Source organism: Protopterus annectens, chromosome 2.part2, assembly GCF_019279795.1.
Source record: "Protopterus annectens isolate FY-2018-M chromosome 2.part2, PAN1.0, whole genome shotgun sequence".
In the NCBI taxonomy this organism is placed as follows: Eukaryota; Metazoa; Chordata; order Ceratodontiformes; family Protopteridae; genus Protopterus; species Protopterus annectens.
This window is the reverse complement of record NC_056730.1, coordinates 184302114-184315877: the sequence shown is the minus strand read 5'-3', so window position 1 is coordinate 184315877 and position 13764 is coordinate 184302114.

Here is a 13764-nt window from a genome sequence, read left to right as displayed (position 1 = left end):
CATTGGATATTCACCCATCTGAAGAAGAAAGACTGGTTATCTTTCCATGCATATGCATACATTTTCATGCATTGCAGATAATGACATTGCAATTACAACCATTTGATACACAATGCCTAATGGATGTGTTTCAATAACTCTTTAGATTATGTTTTTTTTTTTTTTATCATTTGTTGACCGGGAAAGTCCGACTAGGTTCCACAGAGCCTGTTTTCAGCGGAGGCCCGGGGAGAAATGCTCCAGATGCATGTCTTTGGAATGTGGGAGGAAACCGGAGTACCCGGAGGAAACCCACGCGAACACAGGGAGAACATGCAAACTCCACACAGAAGGCACCCCAGCCGAGAATCGAACCGGAGAACCTCTTGCTGTGAGGTGACAATGTTAACCACTGCACCACTGTGCCGCCCACATTATCAAATGCCACATTATTATGTTCTATTTTAATGGTTTTTATGAGTGTTCTTAAATGTTTGATAAGTTTTTATTTTGTATTGATTCAGAATAGTGTAGTGCTGTGTTTATTCAGCCGTATGTCTCTGGCAACCCATTGGTTCATAATATATTTGTAACCATAGGATTGGTGTATTGTCGACTTACAAACACCAGTGCTGATAATGGCTTTGTAGTTATATGACTGGCAGATTAGCTATGCTATCTAACCATTGTCATTAGCTTCAAGCAGTATAATGCTGCACATAATTAGTCATATATCGTAAACTGTCCATTGGTTTGAAATACATTTAAAGCTAAATGATTGGCAAATTTGTGTATACAACAGCCATATGCTTTAACCAGTGTTAAATGCAGTGACTATTCAGCTGTGTGTTTTTGGCAACCCATTAGCTTGTAATATATTTGTAAATGTAGGACCGGTCTATGGTAGACCTAAAAACAGCTATACTGATGATGGCATTGTGGCTTTTTGATTGGCTGATCTGTTATGCTCTCTAGCCACTGTTACTAGCCTCAAGCAGTGTAATGCTGCACATAATTAGTGTATATTGTAATGTGCTCATTGGTTTGAAGCAAGTCTGAAGCTATTTGATTGGCTAGTTGTTTATACAACAGCTGCATGCTTTAACCAGTGCTGACAATGCTTTTAAAATTATATGATTGGTTGACTTGTCATGCTGAATTTTCATTGTGTTTTATGCTAATTCTTTGTTAGATTTGATTGGTTTGTTTAACTTAATTATTACTTTTTAAATGACTTGTAAGGTAATGTTTTGTGAATGATCTGAAGAAGTGCTATTTTTGGCATGAAAGCGCTTATCTGACATAAATAATAGAATACTTTTTATACGTTCAGCCATGTGTGTGGGTCTTTGGTCTGTTGTTTGGTGGATATACTTGTGTTTTTTGGCTTGAAGACTCTTCATTCATATACGAGTTCACTCCCTCAATTTGCTAATTCCATATACTCCTGGTGTTAAAGCAATTTGAATATAAAACCAAGGTTATGACATGCTTTTGATGTTTTAGTTTTACTGCTGAGTCAATTTTTCCTTATGACCACACAAACAAAATGCTGTCACGTTAGACATTGTTAATAATTTATGCACCCATACAAAATAGCTTGGGTAATCACAGGCATCATACTTCTTTAGAGGAACAGCCACTTATTTACATTATAGTTTTACCAACAGAGCATTAAATATGTTAAATTGTGAAGGATGGGTGTTCCACCTGTAAAAAAAACAGACAAATTGTCTTAATAGGTTATAAGATTCCCTTATGCCTGCAGCTAGCATGGAAAAATAGTACCTTATGCACCAATGTAGGAAGTGAGAGATTGTGGGTGCAGTGTTTCATGATGTTATGTCAGACATTTTCAGTTTCAAGAAAATGTCAATGGGCAGCACTTATTATGAATGAAATTCATTGTGAAAATAGCACCCTATTTGCCTCAAACACTGTAAAATTTATCGTATATGGTAAGGAGATTACTTCCATTACTAAGGGTTGGTTATTGACATTTGCTAAAGAAAGTATGACAAATACTCTTTAACTTTATACTTACAGCTTGACTGTATCCACTAAGGCAATATTTGTTGCAATACTCATATGCAATATCCATTTAAGTTGTGGGTCAACACTATATGCTTGTACAGTGTGTGCATAATGGAGTAAACTTCAATATATCTGCATCAAATTACATTCTGAATACATATTAGCATGCAATTATATTAACAGATCATGATCTAACAAGGACTCAGTAGGCAGCATGGAAACTATAGCTGAACACATCTCTTGGTACACTTCTTGCACTACCTCTATTTTGAAATGCCAGCTAAAACAATTTGAGTTTCAAACACAAAGAAAGATTATAACAACACAAAACACTTCCAACCTCTCTACTACTCTAGGAGGCACCATCATTATATAGAAACATCACATCTACAACCAAATGAAGATGTTTGATGGAACGTATCATCATGGATCTCATAAATAAAGATATAAGTGACCTCCAAACATGTGATCCAACCCAGTTTGGAAATGTAAAGGGTCAATTATGCCTATTAAACCTAGTAGACTTCTTTGAAAATGTGACCAAGGCCATACATGAGGGCAAATCTGTGCAGACAGCATATCTGGACTTGGTGAAGGCCTTTGACACAGTCCCCCATTCAGGCATTATTGACAAACTCACCCACCTAAATGCCAACCTCTTTGTTGTTAATTGGGTCACTTGACTCACGAATTGTACACATGCTATCAAAGTGGGTGACTCCACCTCAACCAGCAGACCTGTCACCAGTGGGGTTCCACAAGGGTCAGTACTAGGTCCCCGTCTTCTTGGAAGTTCAGGCCAAAACAAAGGGGTTGTGGCTGACCACATTTGTTGACAACTACAAGCTTGGCAATCGTTGACTCCTAAATGATGTCAATGTACTCCAAGAGGGGCTTATACAGACCAATGATTGGTGCCAAAGCCATGGACTCAAAGTACATGCAAAAAAAATGCACCATCATCATCATCCCCTTCGGGAAAAACAGTGTCCCTATTAACTATCAAACAAACAACAATACAGTAAGTATGAATGCTGTAGTGAGGGATTTGGTCACACTAGTAGACTGTGACTTAAACATTGACCACCATTTGTCCAGTGTAGTAAGAAAGGCATTCTATGTTGCCCATCTGATTAGCAAAGGCATTGCCTCAAGAGTAAAAGAGGTTATAACTCCCTGCCCCTATACTCATTCTTTATCAGGCCCATGATTTAATATAATGCCCCCTTTGGTATGTACTATATGCCAGGCACCTGCAGCAACTGGAGAGACCCCAGAAAATTTTAACTAAGAAGATCCAGGGTCTTCAGCACATGTCTTACACAGACAGACAGATTGAAGTCTTTGTCACTGTACTCAGTAGCATATAGCCTGCTTAGGGGAGATTTGTGCCTGGCTTACAGAGCAATCTCTGACCCCAACATGATGAAGCTGCTGAACATCTGAAAGCCAAATGGGACTAGAATAACCTACACCAGTGACCTAAATCTGGCCTGCGATTTAAATAAAGCATGCTGGAGAGACAAATTCATCTCACAGAGATTGCCAATTCTCTGGAAAAGGCTACCAATTCATGTTAAGCAGAGCACCTCTATGACTCTCTTCAAATGGAGCCTGGATGAATGGATGGGAAACTGCAAATTCTTTCCGGGAATAGCTTCCATATCCCTCTTGGACATGGGCAGTAATTACTAATAATAATCTTAGGCACTGACTAGACTTTTTCTTTTGAAATATAATGGGTGTAATAGGCTAGACTTAAAATGAAAACAAACCAAAGTAGCTTCCTGCCCGTACGGCAACTGCACATCTCAAACCAAAATGTAGTAAATCAACAAACAGCCAGCAGATAATGGCAAATTGTACTACATCTTTATTGAGTAGTAGTAAAACACAAAAAACAGACTGGTTTTGGCTCCAATAAATCCTAGCCTTCTTCAAAAAATGTAATGCCTTAAACAACAAACACATAAGTCATTGCTGAACAATCATTGGTTCCTTACAAATGTTCATTCAATCCAGGTGCAAATAGTGCACCTAATTTAATTATCCATTTCTTTTCTTTTGAATCCAAAAGGCTTTGCCATCCAGCTTTATTAGCCCTGTTTCCCATGATTTTATCAATAACTGTAAATCTAAATGTAGCATTGGGATGTTTGATAGTATGCTTATACAAGGCATTGCTATATTTTTTGTTTCTAATTCCACTAAAATGTTCTGAAATGTGGATCCTAAGGGGTCTAGACATCTGTCCAACATTGAAGGCATGACAAGTACAGGTTGCTAAATAGATAAGCCAATCCGTCCCACAATTTGCAAAAAAGAGAATTTAAAAACATTACCCGTATTACTACTGGAAAAATCCCTAGTTTTATTAATAGCCTTTCAGTGGGTACAGTGACTACAAGGTACACAACCTGTTAATAAGTCCCCAGCTATAGTCTGTTGTCCAGAGTCACCCAAATGCCGGTTAATATGTTTATAATGGCTCAGCTGGGACCCAATGTTCCTCCTACGGAATGAAAAAAGGCACCTATCTCCCAAAATGGTCGAAAAATAATCATCTGCCCTTAATATGTTCCAATGTCTTTGAACGATATTAAGTAAAGTGTCCGTATTCCTATCATAAGTTGTCACAAGGTGGATGACTGAATGTTGGTTAGTCCCTTGTAGTTTATATTGTAAAGTATCATGCCTGTCTAATGAAGATACAGTTTTGCTGGCACTCAAGACGTAACCAATTGGGTATCCTCTGTCCCTAAATCTCGTGATGAGATCATCCCTATAACGAACATAACTGTCTGGCTTGGAACAAATACGTTTCATTCTAAGAAATTGGGACTTAGGTATATTCTTGCAAATGTGAGGTGGATGAAAGCTGGAGGCATGGAGAAGGGAATTATATTGGGGGTATTTCCTGTACACCTGTGTTTCTAAGGTACGGTCGACATTCCTGGTAATCAATACATCCAAAAAAATTATCTGATGAGAATGATAGCTGACAGTAAATTGGATACCCCACTTGTTTTCATTAAGGTAACTGACAAATTCTTTCAAGTAACTCTCATCTGATCTCCATACCATCCAGCAAACATCCAAAAACCTCCTCCAGATGTCAATTTCATTTAAATAAATGTTATGGGAGCAATCATAAATTATGGACTCCTCAACATATGCCATGAATAAATCTGCATAAATAGGAGCAAATGATGCTCCCATAGCAGTCCCCTTAGTTTGCCAAAGGCATTGGTCACGATAGAAAAAAACATTCTTAGTGAGTATGTGTTCAGCCAGCCTAATAAGAAGAGTATTAATGCCCGGGGGGTAAAGTTCTGACCTGTTTAACCAATACTCCAAGGAATCCAAACTCACCCAGTGTGGTATATTCGTATATAGGGCCGACACATCTAGGGTACAGAGTAACCAACTAGGTTCCAATTGTGTATCAGCAATGATTTGAAGAAACTCAGCGGTGTCACGAAGTCTGGAACATACCCACTTTAGCAAAGGTTGTAACTTCAGAGTTAAAATTGAGATAGGGTTTCCGTAATGGAGCCTCTGCCTAAAACAATAGGTCTACCTGGTGGGTGATTCAGATCTTTATGTATCTTAGGGAGGAAGTAAATATATTGATTTCTAGGAACCAAGACCATTAACTGCTGCAATTCATGGGCATAAGTTGAGTCCATAATTTATGATTGTTCCCATAACATTACAATATCAACTACAAGGGACTAACCAACATTCAGTCACCCACCTTGTGACAACGTATGGTAGGAATACGGACACTTTACTTAATATTGTTCAAAGACATTGGAACAGATTAAAGGCGGATGATTATTTTTCTACCATTTTGGGAGATAGGTGCCTTTTTTCAGTCCGTAGGGGAGGAACATTGGGTTCCAGCTGAGCCATTATAAGCATATTAACCAGCATTTGGGTGACTCTGGACAACAGACTATAGCTGGGGACTTATTAACAGGTTGTGTACCTTGTGGTCACTGTACCCACTGCAAGGCTATTAATAAAACTTGGGATTTTTCCAGTAGTAATACGGCTAATGTTTTTAAAATTTCCTTTTTTGCGAATTGTGGGACAGATTGGCTTATCTATTTAGCAATCTGTACTTGTCATGCCTTCTACATTGGACAGACGTCTAGACCCCTTAGGATCCACATTTCAGAACATTTTAGTGGAATTAGAAACAAAAAATATAGCAATGCCTTGTATAAGCATACTATCAAACATCCCAATGCTACATTTAGATTTACAGTTATTGATAAAATCATGGGAAACAGGGCTAATAAAGCTGGATGGCAAAGCCTTTTGGATTCAAAAGAAAAGAAATGGATAATTAAATTAGGTGCACTGTTTGCACCTGGATTGAAAGAACATTTGTAATGACCAATGATTGCTCAGCAATGACTTATGTGTTTGTTATTTGAGGCATCACATTTTTTGTAGTACTTTTAACACTGAAGAAGGCTAGGATTTATTGGAGCCGAAACCGGTATGTTTTTTGTATTTTACTACTACTCAATAAAGAAGTAGTACAGTTTGCCATTATCTGCTGGCTGTTTGTTGATTTACTAGACTTAAAATGACCCTCAAGTCGATAGCCTATAACCTCCAATGAACCTATGAAGTCATTTATTTTTGCTTTTGAAAAAGGAAGTTGTAAGATGTGTGTCACTTTTCTTTGTTGTTGACATGTAGTGTAGTTTTCTGTGTACTAGACAGCTTCAAAAATAATGTGTGATGAGGAGCATTCAGGAAGTTGTATAAAATTCAAGACATTCTAAATCAAGCCAGAATAAAAGAATGTTTCTCCAAAATAAGGATAGTTGAGAAGTCTGATTACCCAAGAATGCCACAGCTGTTAGTACATTGTGTAGCACATATTTACTGTTATGTAAACATGTAAACTATTCTACAAGTGTGCAAAAACACATTCATGTGTACTTGGGTAATTTGTTAACTACTATTTTCTAAACTTCCTATTATAATTTAATTGAATTTGTTTACCAGGGAAGTGCAGTGATCAATAATGACCAATTTCAGGGTCAGCTTGGTTGGAATACAAAACATTTCACAAAAAAATACAGAAATGCAAGCAATAACAGAGTAGCTAAGATTAGTTGCATAGGAAAAAATGTATATAGTAAACAAGCAGAGTGTACTGCACAACATTTCTATTAGTTTCTAAACTGTGTCAACCTTTAGTAATTCTGTGAGGGGAAAAGAAAAGTAGAAAGAGATAGGGATAGTGTGTTAGATGATATGTCCTGAGGTGAAGCAGTAGCATTTAGCTTGGAAGAAGCAATGCTTTTTGAGTTTCATTTTGAATATGGAATAACAGTTGATTTATTTTAGGACGGGGGGGGGGGGCTTTCCAAAGTGAAGGTGGCCTTTTTGGAGAATGCATTTGCAGTACTGTGGAGTTAGGTTCTAGGAGTAATGAGAGTTGATGTGGTTTGTGATTAGTGTCTCAGTTTGTATGAGTAGGTTTTTTTCATGAAGTTCAACTGCAAGTGATGCAAATGTCTGAAATTGGAATAGTTTGCAGGGTTGATATCCTACACAGGTGGTTAAATCTTTGTGCATCGATGCTCATGGAGAGGTAAGTTTGTAATGAATCAGATCAGCAGATGCCATCGGAGATTGTCTGCAGTGTGGCAACGTTTTTCCTGGAGGAGGATACAAAAATCAGTAGTCCATATTCTAGCTGAGAATGGAGAACTCCTTTGCAGATAGCTGCTCTGGCTGGTTGAGATAGAAAAGGGGATGTCTTTTCAGTCCAAGAAAAGTCTTGACACAACTTAAGTTATGTCAAAAGATTTCACACTTCCTGCTCCCAGTATCTAGAACAGCTGTAGCTAAAACATGCTTGTCCCAAAAGTAGGGTACTGCTTACCATTATTGACCCTGCAGCCATCGTACAATATGCAATGACTTCAAATAGCCATAAACAAGTGCTTGTCATTGTGAGCTCATAAATGAACTAAAGTGGCTCTCTGTGACAGATAGGGTGCTCATTTTTAAGCTCTACCATTTGAAAGTATAAAATTAGGTTATTATCTTCCTTTGAATAGCTAACTACCATTAATAGAACATGCTTACTCCTTCAGGGTAGTTAGAAAGATGATATGACACGTTCTTGCCATGGCTTCAAAACTACAATAGGAAAAAAGGCTTTCTCTTAACTAGGACCTTCTAGGTGGAATCTATTTCCTACAGGAATCAGATCTTTAGCAACACTGAATTAATTTGAGAAAATACAACATAAGCATTGAAATAATACAGTCATATGCAAATACTTTAATGACAGTGCCTAACAATAACTGAGCCATCAATTTCCCAAGACATTACTTACAAAAATTCTACAAAGCATTCCAAGCCACAAATGAAATGCTACTAAATGTACATACTGTATGTAGGATCAGATTTCAAAATATTGGCATGAGCCCATGGAATGCTTAGAGTTCAGCGTGACATCTCAGTGAAGCAATGTAGTATGTTAATGAGATGCACAGCACGTTTGCCAGATAAGAGTACTGTAGCTGCTGAGCAGCAGAAGTAAACTAAGTTGAGCATAACTATAATTATCTATTAAACAATGCTGATATTGTAAGCAAAGTAGGTGCATGTCGATAACATGGAAATAGCCAAAAATATATTTTGTAAACTGTTTAATTTTGCAGATACCAACAGATGGTGCAGGAAATTACAAAAAAAAAAAAACTTTTACCAGTGATATGGCATAAAAAGTCTTATTGCTGGTTTCATAGTAACTTTGTGGATTCTATCTGATAGCACAGGACTTAAATTTTTTTTCAGTGATGTGGCATAAAATGAAATTGTTTCTTTAAAAAACTGAGTGGGGTGTGAGAAGAGTGGGGGGACACTTATAACACACACACACATTCAAAGAGTGGGGGAGGAGATGTTGAAGGAAAAGAAAAGGGACACACATGGTGGAAAAATGGAACGGAAGGTCAATGTGCAAAAGCCAGAGTGGGATGTGTATTTTTTTGTGGGAACAGTTCTTTAATATTTATTTATTTATTTAGAAAAGAAGTAGTATGTTAAAAACAAAAATTCACAGTCTAGGCACAGTAAACGTCAAGTAAGGCATATGTGTGCAAAGCAGACATACAACATTGTCATGTACAACAAAACAAACCATAGTAGGAGCACAGGTAGACACACAACACAGTCATGTACAACAAAATAACCTATGCCAGGATCATAGCTGCACCCACAAAGCAGAAACAGTAGTACTGGATAATCCATAGGTACTGTCATGCAAACCCAGAAAAATTGATGTCACAACTGCAAAATAGAGACAAAAATGTTATGCATGTGTTGAAAGAGAAATGTAGGAATGAGTGTGAAGAAAAATATATCCCATCATAGTGTGGATAAGCACACATGTGCAACACACATAGCAGACCGTCGTCATAGAAGGATATGCTACAAATGTGTTTTCCAGGTGAGTGTCTCATGCAGAAAAGTGACACTGGTGTGTGGTGATAAATGTCAACAGGTACAAGTTGCACTCAGCAAATATTTACAGTGTAACCCATATATTAAAGTGTGTCAGCACTGTATTACATGCACAATAGATATGCACAATAGTCAAGACACATTTTTTACTACAACAGCATAAGAGTGGTCAGTGGAGCCATAGGCACACAATCATATGAATTTGAAATACACCTGTAACATGGAACATGTCAATGTGTCTTAACACCTGCATATGTGGATAGCACAAGTCATAGAAAAGTACACAACATGCCTGTGATACTAATTACAGGAGACAAAGAGGCATATGTACAGTGGCCTGACGGTCGCACATATAGGGTGCACATGTCTCTGTGGGACATAATATATCACACTAGTGCTCTCACCCAATGATATTCATGACAGTCCCCAAAGAAACTCAGTGCAGGTAAGAGAAGTATTAACTCAGTTGCATATACAGTTATTGCATTACTACATGAAAGGGAAATGTGTGCATGGAGCATGCAGAAAGCTGTGTGAAAAGGCACACTCATGCCATACTGTAACAGCAGCGCAACTCCACAACTGCGTACATTCTGCCAATAATATATAAGGAATAAGGAATGTGAACACAGACAGGAGTCAAGGAAAACAGCACTTGGATGTTGTCACCTGTGTCCATAGGTCGCATGCACAAAATAGCGTTGTCGCCTCACAGTAAGACGCTGTCCGGTTCGATTCTCAGATAGAGCGTTTTCTGCGTGGAGACATGCATGAATGGGCATACCTTCGTTGAAGGTTGTGCATTAGGGCTGGTAACTCGGCACATAAAAATCAACTACCAATCATTAGCGGACCGGAGTTCCGCTGTGGCGACCCCTGACCGGGAAAAGCCGAAAGACACAGCATAAAAGTTTGGTATTACTGTACTCCTGCAGGCATCAGTGGAAAGAACCACTAATGTCTGGCACATTTCCAGTGGAGAGAAGTGCTGTTTATAAGTCTGTGAAAGGAAATGTCATACGTTATGATTGTGAAGGACAATGTATGTTTCTGCAGAGAGCAGTTATTGATACATATGGGCTACACTGTGAAATATGCTGCACAGAATAAGGGCTTGCAACATCACAGGCAGTGATAGGTATCTGGCAGGTATAGCAAATGGGGGTATGTGAATGGATACCGTGAGGAGCAGCCTGTGTCATAATATAAGTGGTGGGACAACATGACTGCCATACAGACAAATGTGTATAAATATGTGCTGTGACAATAATACACACAAATTATGGCAAACATAATAACACCATTACATAAAAGGAGCACAAAGATTGCACTTAATCTCCAGAAGTACTCCCCTAGTTGGGTCAGAACTCATGGGTGACCCATGCCATGTCTTGGAAGAAATTTCCCATGGTGTTCTGCATCTGTATGCAGAATGTATCAATCACAACATCCCAAAATCTGGTCCCTCGAGTCACGGGCCACAGGTGGTGGAGGTAATTTTTGCTGCAATTGGAGCAGCAACATCTGATAGTCCTGGCCTTTTGTCATTATTGTCTCCTTCCACCTTAGAATTACTCCAGCAATGATCGGGTCTATGTTTGGCTACCAAAAAATAAAAAACCCGAACAGCGAAATATCGAATGGAAGACAGAGAAACCAACAATTACAGAAGAATGACATTGAAGAAAAGTCATTGAATAGCCATAGTTGGCCAGCATCGCAAACACAACCAATGAAGTTGGGGGGGCTGCACCCCCCATACCCCCCAACTCTATATACAAACTCTGAGATCACACTACAGTAGGGAATAGGGCAAATTTAAAAGGTTTCCCTTCACTTACCTTATGCATCACATTACTTCCTGGTTGTTGGCCAACTATGGACAGATGATAAATTTATTTTTGATGATCTCATTCTTTGGTAATTGTCAGTTTCACTGTCTTCCATTCAATATTTCACCGTTCGGGTTTTTTATTTTTCAGTAGCCGAACACAGACCCACAATGGTCATGCCCATCTTCTCTGAAGGTGTCTCCAGACAGAAGGGCTGTTTCATATTTTGGACTCAGTGACATGCAATTAATAAAAGCATTGTAACAAACTGTTTTTCATCATTACATTACCATATCAATATACTGTACAACAAAGTAATGAATGCTACCCCCCAATACTCTCAATCATACACACACATATCAGAGATATAATAATAATAATTATTATTATTAATAATAATTTATGATAGTTTGATAATACCATTTGAATATTCATCACTCTCTCTCCAAGAAATGAATATCATTGCAAAACCATTGCAAAAGTTAGCTGGCTACCTGTGAAACAACATGCTGACTTGCTACTTGTCTGTCAACTATTTAAACTTACGAAGAATGACACCTTCCCTCCACTAGCTTCTAGACTATTCAGAGATGCACCGATCTACAACCTCAGACTTCTTAACCACTCATGCCATCTCCTCCAAACCCCACATCTAGGCTTCACTGCACAGACCATACTTCATCAGTCCTCGGTCCCAAACTGTGGAAACCCCCCCCCCACCCATTCTTTTCTTAAAGATCCTTCCTCATACCCATTTTCCATTTGCAAATAAAAGTACACTTCAAGACTTTAGGAAATGCAACTACTGTCTCTCTGGTCAGATAACTTAAACTCTTCATTCCCTTTTTCTGTCTACATATCTTGCTCTGACTCTGTTTCTGATTGTGATTATTTCAGTATGCCAACTCTGAGGCCACTCTCTATATAATGCATGTATATACCGTGTTTTTTCAGTCACTGTACATAATGTCATTTATCTATTGCCTTTATATCCTCAAGCCACCTACAATATTCACTTTGCATATTGTATATGTATATACTACATTTTTTCATTCACTTTGTATATAATGTCAAGTATTTATTGTGTTTTCCCCAGACTGAGACTGAAGTAGGTCTAATGGGGTCACTGCTCTACCCAGGTAAACAAATTCAAAATAAATAAATCATACAGTTCATACACAGATGTGGAGATATGAAAACACATATGTGATAGAGCAATGTGATTAACCACTAAATCACAGGTAATAGTGACAGTTAACTATACATATACACATTACAGATAAGTGTTAGGCAATAGCATGCATCATGATGAATATGATGTGTGGATAACAACACACTACTACAATATACAATATGCAGTAAGAACTGCTGTTCCCAACAGTGTTATGTTACCACTCGCATGCATCAATGCAGAGAAACACATATGGACACCCAATATGCAGCTGAAGACCAACTATATAATTTCAATTATATATATATAAGCTGTACACACAGGGGGTGTGTCAGTATCTATATCCATGACACAGTTCCCCAGAATAAGGTCTGCCTCATGTGATTTATCTACATGGATGCAATACATGCATTTTGTCAGGTAATCATGGATGTAGGCTGTGTACATTACAAACTACAGTGATATGTCTATGAATAGTAATGAGGGGAACATAACCTTAACATTACATATGGAGGGGGTAGACACTACGAATATTTGTTAAGGTAACACATATACAGGAAACATCATAGCAACACCCAGATGTGTCATGATATATGTAACAATGTGCAAAACTGAAAAGGCAGCTACAAATACTGGTCTCCTCGGTATATAAGGAATCATGTGAATTGTATAGAAACATGTGGAGAAGTGGGACATCCCACGCTGAACTAAAACTGTCAAAGAGCACCAGCAGTGCTATGGCATGTGAAATATGTGACTGAATAATATGTATGCCATGTTAGTCTATGTAGAAATACACACACACACACACACACACACACACACACACACACACACACACACACACACACATATGTGGGTCTAGGACACATGCTCGACTAGCATATGTCCGAATCACAAAACAGTTAACACACTTACACGAAAGCGCTTAACATCAAAAAGCGCTTCCGTGTATGTGTAGCTCAAAAAAAAATCTACGTTTCTGCAGGGGGACTTCGCTCACCTGTGCCCCCCCACACCCCCCTACTTTATTATTCTCACTCCAAGATCGCACTACAGTGGGGAAAAGGGAATTTTCCCTTACCTACACTGTAGTCTGATCTACGAAACAGGCACACATACACGGAAGCACTTGTCAATGTTAAGCGCTTTCAAGTATGTGTGTTCGATGTTTTGTGATTCGGACATATGCTAGTTGAGTATGTGTCCAGATCCCATATCTATATATATATATATATATAT